Here is a 16555-nt window from a genome sequence, read left to right as displayed (position 1 = left end):
AAATTTCCACTAAGATTTTTGAGAAAATATATTATAATAACTACTAGCAGCACATGGTTCAGTGTGGACTTTCCGATTGAGAGTTGCAGATGAATACGTCTTTTCTTTAGCAAAAGGGCTAAGTTAGCCGCATGAAAGCAGGCCCATGTGGCTTATGAGTATTTCGCCTCATTTTGAACTGCTATCCACCCGTACCAAATCTGTACTGTGCTGTAAGTACTATTTTTGTTCAATCTACCTTCCGCCATTATTAGGCTGCTCGTCCCCTATATGTTAGTATTATTTGACAGCCCTAATGGTCTCACACTTTCGTATTGTACTATCTGTGTACATAGTCGAGGAAGAGTCCTATAATGAAAGGGCTAGGGTGTAGGCCTACTTAGCGCACCCAACAAAACTCCACTTTGGATTATCCGCTAGTTGCTCTGAATTTGTATTATGAATCGTCTCGTTATTTTGCACCTCAAAGGCAGTGGACACTATTGGTAATTACTCAAAATATTTATTAGCATATTACTTACTTGGTAACAAGTGATGGGGAGAGGTTGATAGTATAAACATTATGAAAACGGCTCCCTCTGAAGTGACGTACATGTAGTTTTCGAGAAAGAAGTCATTTTCCACGAATTTGACTTCTATACCTCACAGATTTAGAATTTCAGGTCTCGAAATCAAGCATCTGAAAGCACACAACTTTGTGTGACAAGGGTGTTTTTGTTTCCATTATTATCTCGCAACATCGACGCCCATTTAAAGGCAGTGGATACTATTGGTAATTACTCAAAATATTTATTAGAATAAAACCTTTCTTGGTGACGAGTAAAGGGGAGAGGTTGATGGTATGAAACATTGTGAGAAACGGCTCCCTCTGAAGTGCCATAGTTTTTTAGAAAGAAGTAGTTTTCCACGAATTTGATTTCGAGACCTCAGATTTAGAACTTGAGGTCTCGAAATCAACCATCTAAATGCACACAACTTCGTGTGACTAGGGTGTTGTTTTTTTTCATTATTATCTCGCAACTTCGATGACCGATTGAGCTCAAATTTTCACAGGTTAGTTATTTTATGCATATGTTGAGATACACCAACTGTGAAGGCTAGTCTTTGACAATTACCAATAGTGTCCACTGCCTTTAAAGCCATTGGGCACTTTCGGTAAACAGTATTGCCCAACGGCCCGCACTTCGTTTATCACAACTGATATAAAAAATAACAAACCTGTGAAAAAAGGCTCAATCGGCCATCGGAGTCGGGAGAAAATAACGGGGAAAGCTCACCCTTGTTTCCGCACGTTTCGCCGTGTCATGACATGTGTTATGAATAAATCCGTAATTCTCGACAACGAGAATTCGTAGTTGTTTTAATGTTTTTTCGAAAAGTAAAGCATTACATGGAATAATATTTCAAGAGAAGTCTTTCACCATTACCTTCTGTAAACCCTTTAAGTTATTTGTAAATCTGCGAACTTTTTTTTTCTCTGCCGAAAGTGTATAATGGCTTTAAGCTCAAATTTTCACAGGTTTGTTATTAATTTTATAAATGCATATGTTGAGATACGCCGAGTGAGAAGACTGCATGTCTTTGACAATGACCAATAGTGTCCACTGTCTTTAACTCCAGTCTCAGACTAACCCTTTTGTGTATTACACGGAATTCATTAATGACTACCTTCATTTGCATTTACAACAAATTGCCAATGAATGGTGACCAATCAGGGGACCACAAAAACCCATTGGACGCGTCTATACCAAATAGGATATAACCACTTCTGGCATTATACGCCTCTCTTAATATTTATGCATGAGGTACGTCACAATGCTAACTCAAAACGAGGCGATGGGCGCAGCCACTGGAAGGTACGGGGGAAGTGCGCCCATATAGCCTCATTTTGGGTAAGAATTATGACGTCATGCATAAGTATTAAGAGAGGACTATTTTCTGTAAAATCGAGCCATGTTGCTTTTGTTTTTGTTTGCTGTTCGTTCAGTACATTCAGATCTAATCTCGAGATGTTGAAAAACAAACATAACAAACAATTCCTGATCCTTTTTTTTTTTTTTAACTGTATGATCTTCGAGCAGTACGTTGTTCACGCACGCATGCATCACTGTGTACTGTGATATATTTCCCGTGGTATAATAATAGTTTGAAAGTGCATTATTTGTATTGAAGGCTTCGGAGATTCTGACCAATCAGAGTGTCCCCCCCCCCCTCCCATGGTCCACCTTTGGAAAAATTCACCATTAGGGTGTGTACAAACCGTTGACATTGGTCCCAAGTCTGTGATCATAGGCCAGTGACGGAGGTTTCTGCACGACAGTGCTATTCATGCAATAATGTTTTGTGCAGACCATGGAGCCTAAGCGGCGGTCCCAACCCGCCGTACGTGCAGGTTCGTGCTGTCTACTTGCAAAAACGTGGGCAAGATTTGGGGATCCGTGAGTGGTTAATACCGCCTCAGTACGGATTTGGGAACACGCCGAAACGACGTAGCACTTTTAGTGCATGAGGAACTTTCTCTGCGTCACCCGTACGGATTCACCCCCAGTACGGGTGACGTACGGGTGACGCGCGTGCACTAGAGCCAACGAGCGCACAACGCACTGACTCCGTGAGTCCTTTTAATGTTTCCAACGGTCACTTGCTCCACGGACGGCGCACTTAGCACGTGCGTGCTACGCACGTCATAAGTGCGTAGTCCGTGCTTACTCGACACTTCCCCAGTTCAGCTGTCCAATGAGCACGCAGAACTCACGTGGACCGCACCGAGTAAGCACGTGCTCCGCACTTGCAGCACACGTGCTCCGTACTTGCAACGTACGTACGTTGTGCGCATTGATTTCTGCAGTATAAAAAACCGACGGACGATTGCCATCATTTCATCTCCAAGATGCCGAAGAAGACACAGAGTAACGGGCCGCGGAAAATGAGATGGCCAGAGAGGAAGAGGAGAGGAGGAGCGAAGAAGAGTCAGACGGTGACGCCAGAGAGTCTGATCACGAGGAGGGTTCTGCTGGTGGCTCGGAGAGGGGGTCACAATAAGAACAAAACAAAACCAATTTATTGTTTGTTTGACACATAAACTTCTACATGTTTGTTCACACATAAATACATAAAATTAAATCATGAGTTTATGGGATGTCCACAGAGCTCATAAAATTAAATTATGAGTACCATGAGTGCATGTGCTCAAACAACCCGATCTAGCCATGGTAGGCGGCCAAGTGGGGAACTATAATAGTCCGCCAAATAGTTTCTAACATTTTACATGTAACAAATTATGGTACAAACATGTAATCATTCATTTTAAATTTCAGAAAATGTAAATTGAAGAAAGGAAAATTATCAATGGTAAACTTATGTTTACATTCAGCCGGAGTTCGTCCTATTATATCCCCGACATCGGGCGAAAAACTCACGTTCATCGCACTTGCACGCACTTACAACATGCGAGTGAGTAAGGACACCGTACGTGACCAGCACGTGTAAGTACGGAAGATGAGCGTACGTTTTAAGCACGTTGTAAGCACGTTGTAAGGATGTACAACTCACTTACCACGTGCGCAACGTACGATGCACGCAACCGCTCACGGCCAGGCGTGGCGTGCGGGCCACGTATTTACACCTTGCGCATATCGTACGAGTGAAGTGCGTTGACGTACTTCATCCCTGCTCTTGCCACTCCCTCCCCGCGTTTTAAGAAAAACGTGGCGGCCGTGGCCTCCCAAAAACACGTACGGACAAAAAACACGCACGGTGGGTTGTGACCGAGGCTTCAAGCACCAGTGTAACTAAAAGTCTAGGCGAGTGGCATTTCTGCTGATGGTGTGGGTGAGGTCGTTTGGAGACCGTATATCGCATATTAAATATCATGTGATGATGTATATTGGGGTGGGGGGGGGGTATAGCGTAACCCTATCAAACTCACTGACCCCTAAACACAAAAAAGTTCCTGGTACGGTTGCAATGTTGATCCGTTTTAGTGTTTACGATGATAGCTTACAACAGTTATTACTGACTGCAAAGAGAATAATAGGTCGTACCTTTTCGTGACAGTAGGGACTTTTCGTTTTCGACGGATGGTTCTGCGACGGTAAAGATGACATTTGGCGTCATCGGCGCATGCGTCGGCTTTGAGGACGGTCGTCCCTCAATTTCTATGACAGTACTTGGGATGAATCTTCGTTGTGCTGAAAACGACAACGTTTAGCTGAACAACCAGAACCATCCGTCGTCGAAAACGAAAAGTCCCTACTAACAGTAGGCCAACAGTGAAACTACAATGCAGCAAAACTAGCTAACAGTGAGTACAATTACACTTATAACTAGACATTAGGCGTTTGTGAACAAACACAAAGCTGTTCCGTGTTCTTTTGCTTTGATTTTGTGTTAACATTACCAAGGAGTCTATAACTGAAAAAAAGTTTGAAAAATACTGTACAGTGTCTTGAGTTACGGTGCCACTTCATGGGGTCACGGTATTACCTAAGGCTAATCTCTAACGCCCAAGGAGTCTGTAACTGAAAAAAGTTAGAAAATCGGATGTGTAGTTCTTGAGATATGGTGCCACTTCTGGTTGACCCGGAAGTAGAGATCAACTTGGGGTCATGGATTTTCAAAGTTTATTTTTAATGCCTTAGGAGGATAAAACTGAACAAACAGGTTTGAAAATCGGTTGTATAGTACTTGGCGTATGGTCCCACTTCCGGTTCACCCGGACGTAGAGGCCAGCCAACATGGGGTCACGATTTTTCACAGTAAATATTAATGTCAAGGAGTCTGTAAGTGAAAACAAATTGAAAATCGGTTGAGTAGTTCTTGAGATATGGTCCCACTTCCGGTTGACCCGGAAGTAGAGGTCAAATTGAGGTCACGGTTTTTCAAAATTTTTCTCCTATCCCCAAGGAGTCTTATAACTACAAACAGTCGACATTCTTAAAGAAGAATGTCGTCTTCCTGTGATAATTGATCTCGGAATGTCGACATCCTAAAAGTAGGATGTCGTCTTCCTGTGATAATTTATCTCGGGATGTCGACATCCTAAAAGTAGGATGTCGTCTTGCTGTGATAATTTATCTCGGTATGTCGACATCCTAAATGTCAGTTGTCATCTTCCCGTGATAATTTATCTCGGGAAGTCGACATTCTAAAAGAAGAATGTCGTCTTCCTGTGATAATTTATCTCGGAATGTCGATATCCCAAAAGTAGGATGTCGTCTTGCTGTGATAATTTATCTCGGGAAGTCGACATCCTAAAATTAGGATGTCGTCTTCCTGTGATAATTTATCTCGGGAAGTCGACATCCCGAAAGTAGGATTTCTTTTGTTGAAAGGATTTTACTTGTATACGTTTTGTTAACTAGTATTACATTTCCAACAATATTTCTAATATTCATGGTCATAAACTACGTTAAACTAAAATAATGGACGAAACAAAATGTCCCACGTAAAACTCCATAAGGTTTGGAACATAATGGTCCCGCACGTTCAAGTACGCGCGAGACTTGCTTAGTCTACACAGAAGGTAATAAATAATGTATTACAAGCAATTGCAATCGTACAATAATAGAAAAAAAAACTAAAAATCAATGCAAAACACATGTAGGGTATGGAGGGGCCCATAAAAAGCAAACCTTAACGAGTACGGACCCCCCCCCCCCTTTTCTAACGAAGAAAGCAATGTAAGCAATTCTATTTAGTGGGTGTAATCTTATGTAGCGGCAAAACAATTCAAATTTACAGGAAGAACAAACACAAAAACAGTTAGCGTAAAATAAAACTGAACCATATATTTAAATGAAACAGATAAACAAAATACCCAAAATAAATACTAGAGAAATTGGTTCACGGGTTCGTTGAATAATGTGGCGATAACAACTTTTATCCTTTTGATCACCATCAGCCCCATGTATAATAAACTTCAAGGGCTGAAGATTGCACTTTTGGTATTGTCATTTTTAAACTCCGGTTCCATTGTGTGCTGTCTGTTACCCTCCACACATAGATTTTCATGTGAATAGTAGCTGTGTATGATTCATGGTTCACTGAATAATGTGGCAATAACAAAGTTTTATCCTTTTGATCACCATCAGCCCCATGTATAATAAACTTCAAGGGCTGACGATTGCACTTTTGGCATTGTCATTGTTAAACTCCGGTTCCATTGTGTGCTGTCTGTTACCCTCCACACATGTGAATAGTAGCTGTGTATGATTCATGGTTCGCTGAATAACGTGGCAATAACAAACTTTTATCATTTTGAACTGAATGCTTGATTTATTATCTAGAGGTAAATGCTTGAGGCCAGTAAGAGTATTGTGCACGTACACCATGTAGTTTTTGTTGAAAACCGTTTGCTAACAGCCATTTATGTTACTCTTTGAAATAAAATCAGAAAATTTATAAGTTTGCTTGTTGCATAAAATTAAATTGAAGATGATGCCTGAATTGATTTTTACAATCAGAGTTGGACTCTTAACTGACGTGTTGGACTCCTTGAACACTCCAAGTGGTTCAATAGGTAGTGCAATTCCAATACTTATGCTGATGTTCTCATGATGTCAGCATCAACAGGAAGTTCCAACAACTTTGTCCCCTTGTACAATTAAATATGCAAATATGGGTCACGTGGTTAATTAATTACGATTTTAATTTTTTGGGAGGGTCGCTGGTTTGATGTTTGATCTAGTATAAGTTGATTTCACAGAACTCTTAACCACCAAACTCTGCGCTTATGATCACCATTTTTCGCTTACTGGGTTTTTAAACATCATCGTGTCATGCGTGCACACAGGTTATGTTGGGCTAACATTTGAGAAAAAGAAAAGGCAACACTATCGATATAAAGATAAGAATCAAACTTAAATATTACAAAAAGAAATATATTTTTAGTTTTGGGGGATAAACAAATATTGATTTCGGACGGAGATTCGAACTCGCAATTCTCAGGAGCGTAGTCGCGACTGATGACCACTGGGCTAGAAGGGCACGATGCAAAAATGGTGGGTTTTTACATGTGTGCATCAACAGAGGGGATTATGATCCGGCGAAATAATTCTCGTTTCATGATTTTGCGACCATTGTCACTAAATATGAACTGCTAAAAACGCCTATAACTATTAAGAAGGGTTGAAATGTAGTATTAGATGCCTTTAGGGGTTTTTGACGACGACGTCGATGTCGTCAAAAATCCCTATCTAATTACGTACGTTCGTTTTAACGAAAACCCATGCACAGAGTAATTGGTCCAGAACGCGGTTAGAAAAACAAGGACAAATTTAACGCACGTTCTAACGAAAATCCTAAATGTCCGTACTTTGTGCGTGTACAGAGTTATGTGTCCAGAACGCGGGTAGGAAACAAAATACTATAGACTCCTCTCAAGAAGTTAACAACTCATAGGTACATACTGTGTTGTATTACCAAATAGAATATTTCACAATAACATGAAAGTGACTGCATCAAGTTTACAAATTAAAAATTCAAATGAAGATCACGTGGTTAATTAATTAAGAATTTTGACATTTGTGACATTTAGAATTAAGCTTATGTTCTAAGCTTCAATTTGATATTATGATTTAACTCTTTTGACCTTGTGGTTTGGGAGATTAGGAATAAACAAAAAACGTGTACAAATGCAATGGGGTTTTAGGCGGAAACAAAGAATAATAATAAAAACAATAAAAATCTAGACGAAAACAAAACCTGTTCCGACGGTAGTTCGGAACAGCTAATAATGGTAACAATTAAGCAAACTACAGTCTTAACATAGTTTCACCACATTATTTGTAACAGCTTCATGTTATTGCGGTATATCAAGCATTGCACTGAAACCAGTTCATAAGCAAGCTAACAAAAACAAGATGCATTCCGAAGAACTCGTGTTGCAGCAGGACAACTCCCAAATTCAGTAAAATTTCTCCATGGTACACCCATGGAGGTTCAAAGCTAGATTTATTACATGCGTCCAATAAGTAACAATAAATAAGTAGACATTAAGTGTTTGTGAACAAACACGAAGCTGTTCCGGTTGACCCAGAAGTAGAGGTCCACGTGGGGTCACAGTTTTCCAAAGTTAATATTTATTGTTTAAAAGTCTATAACTGAAGTTTGAACACTGGCTTTGTACTTTTTGAGATATGGGCCCACTTCCGGTTGACCCGGAAGTAAAGGTCAACATGGGGTCAAAGTTGTTTCAAACTAATCTTGAATGCCCAAGGAGCCTATAACTGAAAAAGTGTGACAATCGGTTGTGTAGTTCTTGAGATGGTCCCACTTCCGGTTCACCCGGAAGTAGAGGTCAACTTGGGGTCACGGTTTTTCATAGTTTATGTTTAATGCATAGGAGTCTAAAACTGAAGAAAAGTTGAATATCTGTTGTATAGTACTTGAGACATGGTCCCACTTCCGGTTGACCAGGAAGTAGGGGTCAACTTGAGGTCACGGTTTTCAAAGTTAATATTTTAGTTTACAACTGAAAAAAGTTTGAAAATCTGCTGTATAGTTCTTGAGATATGGTCCCAATTCCGGTTGACGCGGAAGTAGAGGTCAACTTGACGTCACAGTTTTTTCAAATTAATCTCCATCCCCCAAGGAGTCTTTAACAACAAACAGTTGAAAAATCGACCGTACAGTTCTTGAGATATGATGCTGCAAAGATTTCCTAATTAAATATGCAAATGAGGGTCACGTGGTTAATTAATAAAGAATTTTAATATTTTTTATGATAGGAATTAAGCTAAACATCCTAAAACATCCTAAAGCGCTCTTATGGAACATTTCAATTGCACGATTTCTGCACCGTAATGTCTGTATCTGACTCTGTATTTGTATGTGTACGTCGCAGAGGCCAAAACTGTCATAAAATGTCAAGCTATAACTTTTATGACTCTGTCTGCTTCAACCAAACTCTGCCCATTTATTATACAACCACCATTCTCCACTTACTGTGCAAGCGCTGAAATATCTGTGCAAGTTCAAAGCAAAGATTACATATGATAATTTTCCCCGCGCAAAAATATCCCTGCTAAGCTGTGAAATATAAATAATATCTGCGCTTCTGAAGTGTCAATTCTTTGCTTACGCAGTGAAGCAGAGTCAAATTGGACCAGTCTCACAAGATTTCCCCTCATGTACTAACAATCTTTTTTGACTTTTACATGTTTGAAGTGTAGGCCTTACCAAACCTACTTACAGGGCAAAATTTTATGGTTCTCATAACCACCAAAGTCTGCGCTTACGATCACCATTTTCCGCTTACTGTGCAAGCGCGGAATATAATGTGCGAGCTTGGAAGCACACAAACAAAAGAAATCCCTGCTAAGCAGTCTATTTCGCTTGACGTAAGCGCAGAATTCACTGCTTCTGCTAAGCACTGAATCTTTTTCATTAAGCAAGTTCCCATCATGATAGGCCTGGGTGACTAGTGAAATTTACAACTCGACTAGTCGCACCTCAAATCTAACTACGACACTTGTCGAGATAAAATACGGATTCTCAAGATTTGTGCCGCTATGTGCCGCAAGGGCAATATTAATTATGTTGCGAATGGGTGACTAGTGAAATTTACTACTCGATTAGTCGCACCTCAACCTTACTACGACACTTGTCGAGATAAAATACGGATTCTCAAGATTTGTGCCGCTATGTGCCGCAAGGGCAATATTAGTTATGTTGCGAGTAGTAGTAAGCAACACAACTGGTTCACCAAACAGGTAGTCAGGACAAATTGTGTGTCAATGTGTGGCAGGATTAAAACGGAGTAGAGAAAAACAGTAGTCGCGACTCAAATAATAGAGAGGTTTCGCAGAATCACCAATACTTTTACGTGAATGGATACGTCATAATACGTCATCACTTTTTGAGGTCCATGTGACGTTTAACCATTGTATACAAGTTAGAAAAGTCGCGCAAAACAGGAATCTGTCGCCATACACGTAAGTAAACATTGAGTATATTTAGCTGTTCCGATCCAGTCGGAACAGCTATTGTTTTCGTCGAGATTTTTATTATTTTTATTATTATTATTATTATTATTATTCTTTGTTTCTTCCCTAATCCCATAGCGTTTGTACACGTTTTTGCGGCAGCCTAATCTCCTAAACCATAATACGAAAGAGTGAGTTTATTATACCAAATTGAAGCTTAGAGCATAAACTTAATTCTTATAGATTTTTTTTTTAAATTGTTAATTAACAAGCCTTAATTAAGCTTATGAATATTTAATTAGCAAAACTTATTGAACATGATGCTGACCCATGCCACCTTATAATCTTGAGTTGATTTGCATTCGCAGGAACCGTGCTTTTCTCCACTCCGTTATAATCGTGTCCACACATTGACTACAAAATTTGTCCCGACTACCTGTTTGAACCAGTTATGTTGCTTACTACTATTCGCAACATAATTAATATTGCCCTTGCGGCATAGCGGCACAAATCTTGAGAATCCGTATTTTATCTCGACAAGTGTCGTAGTTAGGTTGAGGTGCGACTAGTCGAGTAGTAAATTTCACTAGTCACCCATTTGCAACATAATTAATATTGCCCTTGCGGCACATAGCGGTACAAATCTTGAGAATCCGTATTTTATCTCGACAAGTGTGGTAGTTAGGTTTGAGGTGCGACTAGTCGAGTAGTAAAACTCACTAGTCACCCATTTGCAACATAATTAATATTGCCTTTGCGGCACATAGCGGCACAAATCTTGAGAATCTGTATTTTGTCTCGACAAATGTCGTAGTTAGGTTTGAGGTGCGACTAGTCGAGTCATGATGGGAACTTGCTTGATGAAAAAGATTCAGTGCTCAGCAGAAGCAGTGAATTCTGCGCTTACGTCAAGCCAAATAGACTGCTTATAGCAGGGATTTCTTTTGTTTGTGTGCTTCCAAGCTCGCACATTATTTTCCGCGCTTGCACAGTAAGCGGAAAATGGTGATCGTAAGCGCAAACTTTGGTGGTAATGAGAACCATGTAATGTTGCCCTGTAAGTAGGTTTGGTAAGGCCTACACTTCAAACATGTAAAGTCAAAAAAGATTGTTAGTACATGAGGGGAAATCTTGTGAGACTGGTACAATTTGACTCTGCTTCACTGCGTAAGCAAAGAATTGACACTTCAGAAGCGCGGGTATTATCGCTTACATAAAGCATTGTAGTGACCTAAATCGTCAATACACATTTAGTTTAATTATTGTTATTGCATTTGGCACGCCATACAGCTACATGTACTGTACTTTGACCTCACTGTGCAAAGACTTACATGTACATGTACAGCTGAGACCACATGTAATTTTTGCTAGCACTGAGTTGCACATGTTTTACTAGCGGTCCTACTAAAAGCCGACAACAAGCCGACAACGCCGACAACAAGTCCAGAGCGCCGCCAACACGCCGCCAACAAGTTTTAAATACCTCAAAAATTTCCAACAAACCATAGATATATTATAACTAAATGTGTTCTGTAATATAAACGTAAATTTAATGGAAAAACTTCACGAAAAGTGTGTATTTTTTAACCAGAAAAAACTTCACTTGCACGGAAAGCGGTCGGACGCCATCTTGGCTTAAAAACCGTGTTTGGACCAGACATGTAAAGTCAAAAAAGATTGTTAGTACTACTCTAGATGACGAATCGTTCTACTCAGCAATTGCCAGCGTGTGTACAGCAGTTTTGTTCGTCAGTTGTATGAGTCAATTCGTCTTCGTTTCTCCGTCAAACTGTTTAGTCATTGTGAACTTTGTGAACACTATTTTTGTATTCTGTGGATTGGAATATTGGTGTTTATCGTACCGTGCTACGGTCGGCGTTTTAACCTGTAGTGTAGCACTCCAGTCTTCAGGACCTCGACTTTTCTCCGTCCCGGTGTGCAGATATTAAGTGGTGAGTTTTATTAGACATCCTTCTAAAGTAGTTTTGACTGATTACTACATTGGTGACCCTGACGTGATTCGAACACGCAACCTTCTGATTCGTCATCTAGATTTTGTCTCGCAATTTACCACAGACATCCGCCATGTTCGTGGTAAGGACAATATCATCGCTGACACCCTTTCTCGATTCAATGTTGACGCCATTCATACTTCGTCATCCATCAATTTCGATCAGATCGCGGCTGATCAAAAAGACGACGCAGAATTCATCAAGCTGCCTATGACTTCTACTTCACTGCAATTCCGACAGGTTCCATTACCCACCACACGCGGATCTATCTGGTGTGATGTGTCCACCGATCACCACCGCCCCTTCGTACCATCGCAACATCGACGTAGTGTATTCAACGCACTCCACTGCCTATCCCACCCAGGAGTGCGGTCCACACAGAAGCTGATCACCACTCGCTTTGTTTGGCCCGCTATCAACAGGGATGTTCGCGAATGGGCAAGAACGTGTTCTCAGTGCCAGAAAGCGAAAGTTCACCGTCAAGTACGCTCACCTTTAGGTACATTTGCCTCACCGGATGCTAGGTTTGACCACATTCATATCGATCTCGTAGGACCATTGCCGCCTTCAGAAGGTTACAGTTATCTCCTCACGTGTATTGATCGATATACCAGGTGGCCGGAAGCCATTCCCTTGATTAACATCACTGCCGAGTCCGTCGCCAAAGCCTTGGTTGATCAGTGGGTTTCACGATACGGTACACCTTCAACTATCACCACAGACCGTGGCAGGCAATTTGAGTCCAACCTGTTCGCCGAGTTAACTGCACTTTTAGGTTGCAATCGCACACGTACAACAGCCTGCCACCCAGCAGCCAACGGCCTTGTTGAACGTTTCCACAGGCAATTGAAGGCCGCGTTGAAAGCAAACACTCAACCCGACAAGTGGCATGAGATACTCCCTCTGGTAAAGTTAGGTATTCGCACTACAGTGTAATCTTTGCCTTGAACTTGCACAGATATTTCAGCGCTTGCACAGTAAGCGGAGAATGGTGGTTGTATAATAAATGGGCAGAGTTTGGCTGAAGCAGACAAAGCCATAAAAGTTATAGCTTGACATTTTATGACAGTTTTGGTCTCTGCGACGTACACATACAAATACAGAGTCAGATACAGACATTACGGATGCAGAAATCGTGCAATTGAAATGTCTCATATTAAGAGCGTCCCCTATCGGCAGGAGTAGGAAAATAAAGGAGTATCCTACAAATTAATTATGTGTTTTTAAACACGTAAAATAATATCAAATGGAAGCTTTAGGATGTTTAGCTTAATTCCTATCATAAAACATATTAACATTCTTTATTAATTAACCACCAGTGACCCTCATTTGCATATTATTAGGAAATCTTTGCAGCATCATATCTCAAGAACTTCACGGCCGACTTTTCAACTGTTTGTTCTTAAAGACTCCTTGGGGGTTGGAGATTAATTTGAAAAAACTGTGACCTCAAGTTGACCTCTACTTCCGCGTCAACCGGAAGTGGGACCATATCTCAAGAACTATACAGCAGATTTTAAATTTTTTTCAGTTATAAACTCCTTAGGCATAAAATATTAACTTTGAAAAACCGTGACCCCTACTTCCTGGTCAATCGGAAGTGGGACCATATCTCAAGAACTATACAACAGATTATAATTTTTTTTCAGTTATAGACTCCTTGGGCATTCAAGATTAGTTTGAAACAACTTTGACCCCATGTTGACCTTTACTTCCGGGTCAACCGCAGGTGAGCCCATATCTAAAAAAGTACAAAGCTAATGTTCAAACTTCAGTTATAGACTTTTAGGCAATAAATATTAGCTTTGGAAAACTGTTACCCCAAGTTGACCTCTACTTCTGGGTCAACCGGAAGTGGGACTATATATCAAGATCTACACAACCGATTTGTTAGACTCCTTGGCATTGCAGATTAATATTTGGTAGCTGTGGGCCCATGTTGACCTTTACTTACGGGTCAACCGGGAAGTAAGACCTTATAACAAGAGCTGCACAACTTTTGTGAAACATTTTTTTCAGTTATATATTCCTACGGCAATGAAGCACATAATCCAAGCAAAACAACAAGGAACAGCTTCGTGTTTGTTCATGTTCATGTACCAGGTTTTCACCATATCTATTAGAGGTATCATACATGGATGGAGTTGGACATTTGTTAACCACCATGCTTCAGAAAAAGAGAAATGGCGATTGTCCATGGGTGCAGCCACTTGGTTAATAGCGCCCTCTTGAGCCTCAAGTTGAGGGTATTCGTTAGAATTTTGCGAAACAAAACTACACATCACTTGACGCGAACGCGTATGGGTCGATATCTGTATGCGTATTTGTATCCGGGACTCTGCGAAACCTCTCTAATAATTTGTAGTTGCGACTTTAACACTAAAGCACACTAGTCGCCCCGGTAAAGCACGATTCCTGCGAATGCAAATCAAAAGTTTCGCAGGGGTTGAGCACAATAGTCAACTGTAGCAAATTTTTTGATGCGAATTGTGACGCTCAAGAACACATTCCCTGCTAAGCTGTTAAATACGCTTAGCGTAAGCACAATTCCCTGTATGTGTAAGCGCTGCGATTCTTTCCTTAAAAAGCCATTGGCCCAGGCCCAAACTACATACAGCTTTTTAAACACAAAAAGCAGCTTAACCATGTTCAAGTTGTGAATCCAGGTATTCTGCTCAATTTCTGCAAATTTGTAAAGCAAAATGTTTTGCCTGTTTATTATAAGCAGCTCTATAAAACTGAGCCACTCAACCACCAGAGAAACGATCAGCATAATAAAATCTCTGCTTTTGTATTCCTGTCAAAGAGTTTTTGTTTGTCGATAATGGTCTGATTTCCGAAAGTAACGCGAAACACTGGAATTAGTTTAGGCACTCGGTCCCCGGGCGGTCTATTTTCGTCGTCTACGCTTGTCGCCTGAAACGAGCCCGGTCAAAGACGCGCCACGCTCAGAGCTTAATACGTTTTTACATGCTTTGCTAAAAACATGTGCAATTTCTACCTCCATGCTAAAACTGAGACTAAAATAATTTTCGTGACATTTATTTTTTACTCCTTTCTCAAAAACTTCAACAACACGGCAAGCTTTCAACTATCATTATCTTCCCTCCATGATATGCGACCATGTATGGAGGTAGCTAGCTATCACCTGATGCTTCGTAACGTAGAACCATGTACATGTACATGTATGTAGACTCTCCTCCATACTAGAACGTACACCAAAGATCGTGCTGCGCGAGGACAACATCAGGACCGTTTTATTTTCCAGGAAAGAAGCTTCTCATGAGCCAAAAATTGTACAGATCGTTTTAATGTAGGTACATATTTCTGATTGTAAAAAAAATGTAAAATGTATGCATCTATATATTGATTTCGTCGAGATTCCCGGAGGATTCGAACCACGGATCACCTGGGTAATAGCGCCCGCGTTTAACCGCGGCCCCATTGGATCTATCAACACAGACGTCGCGATTTTATTCTTTATATAATAACTGTATACATTTAATAAAAATAATTACAAGACGACGTGAGATATAAAATTACTTCATTTTGCACATCTTCAATACCCAGAGAATCAACATATGAAGAATTTTTGAAAATCGGACGTTTATTTTGGGAGATATGCTATTAACAAGATTGCCTAATGAAATATTCATATCTTTAATAACTCAGCTAATTATTGATTAAGAGATTAAAAAACATACGTAGAAAAACTAAGTTACGTACTAATCTTCGATTTAATATAGAACTCAAGTCTGTCATTTCTACCGTTTCTAAGACTATCTTGCCACAAAAAAATCGTGCGTTAAACCTATGGCGTTTTGGAAAAAAACGTTTCTAAAACGTTTAAAAAATCTCGACGAAAACAATACCTGTTCCGACGGACGGTCGGAACAGCTAATAATAATGCAAGTATTTATAAGGCGCTTTATACAAAGAACAGTTAGCGCCTAACCAAGGAAGGGCAACACAATAGCACAAGAACAACCGAAAAACATTACTAGTATTAAAATCAGTTGGAGATTGTTATGTAATTATGTTTCTTCGGTTTGCACATAAAAATGTAAATAACAATTTGAAAATATAAAAATACTTAATATTATAAAAATACTTAATATTATGTTAAAACAAGATATAGGCCTATCAAGAAAAACCGTTAAATAAGAACAACACGCAATCAATGTTATTATGATAATTGTATTAGGTAGCCAATACAAGACTAACTAACTTACAAAAAACACAATGTGCATCGTGGATTGTATTCTGGGAGTCACAAGAATTCTTTAGGTACTTCTGTACGAGAGAAAATGAGTGTTGGTATTGGTGGGAACACAAGGGGAACCCATCTAATTGTACCGTTCATATTGCAACTTTTCGGGAGGTTTTATAGCTGCACGTTACGCGAGCAAAAACGTGAACGTGAGCGTCAGAAAATTGTGTCGATTCTAAGTGATGACGTCACCACTTTTGGCTTATTTCATGCTCACGTAATGACGTCTGCACGTACGTACCTGACGTGAAAAATGGTAACTTCACGTTTGCTTAAATAAACTGGACACTATTGGTAATTGTCATTTATTATTATTATCTCTCAACATGCATACAATATAAAACCTG

The 16555-nt window shown here is 40.0% G+C and overlaps 1 protein-coding gene across 2 annotated transcripts in view; it reads left to right on the top strand.

Moving 5' to 3' along the window:
- Positions 1 to 16555, top strand: part of LOC117290426 (aromatic-L-amino-acid decarboxylase-like) — a 31256-nt gene continuing 14701 nt past the window's right edge. The window contains exon 1 of one of the 2 annotated variants that reach the window (XM_033771832.1): positions 1 to 212. The gene's annotated coding sequence lies outside the window, so the exon portion shown is untranslated. Of the gene's footprint in view, positions 213 to 4196; positions 4304 to 16555 lie in introns of those variants that run through there. The other variant, XM_033771833.1, reaches the window with a different exon arrangement.

The sequence above is a fragment of the Asterias rubens genome, chromosome 5 (assembly GCF_902459465.1).
Source record: "Asterias rubens chromosome 5, eAstRub1.3, whole genome shotgun sequence".
Taxonomy (NCBI): Eukaryota; Metazoa; Echinodermata; class Asteroidea; order Forcipulatida; family Asteriidae; genus Asterias; species Asterias rubens.
Note: the sequence above shows the minus strand (reverse complement) of the source record. Positions and strands in the feature narration are given on the sequence as shown.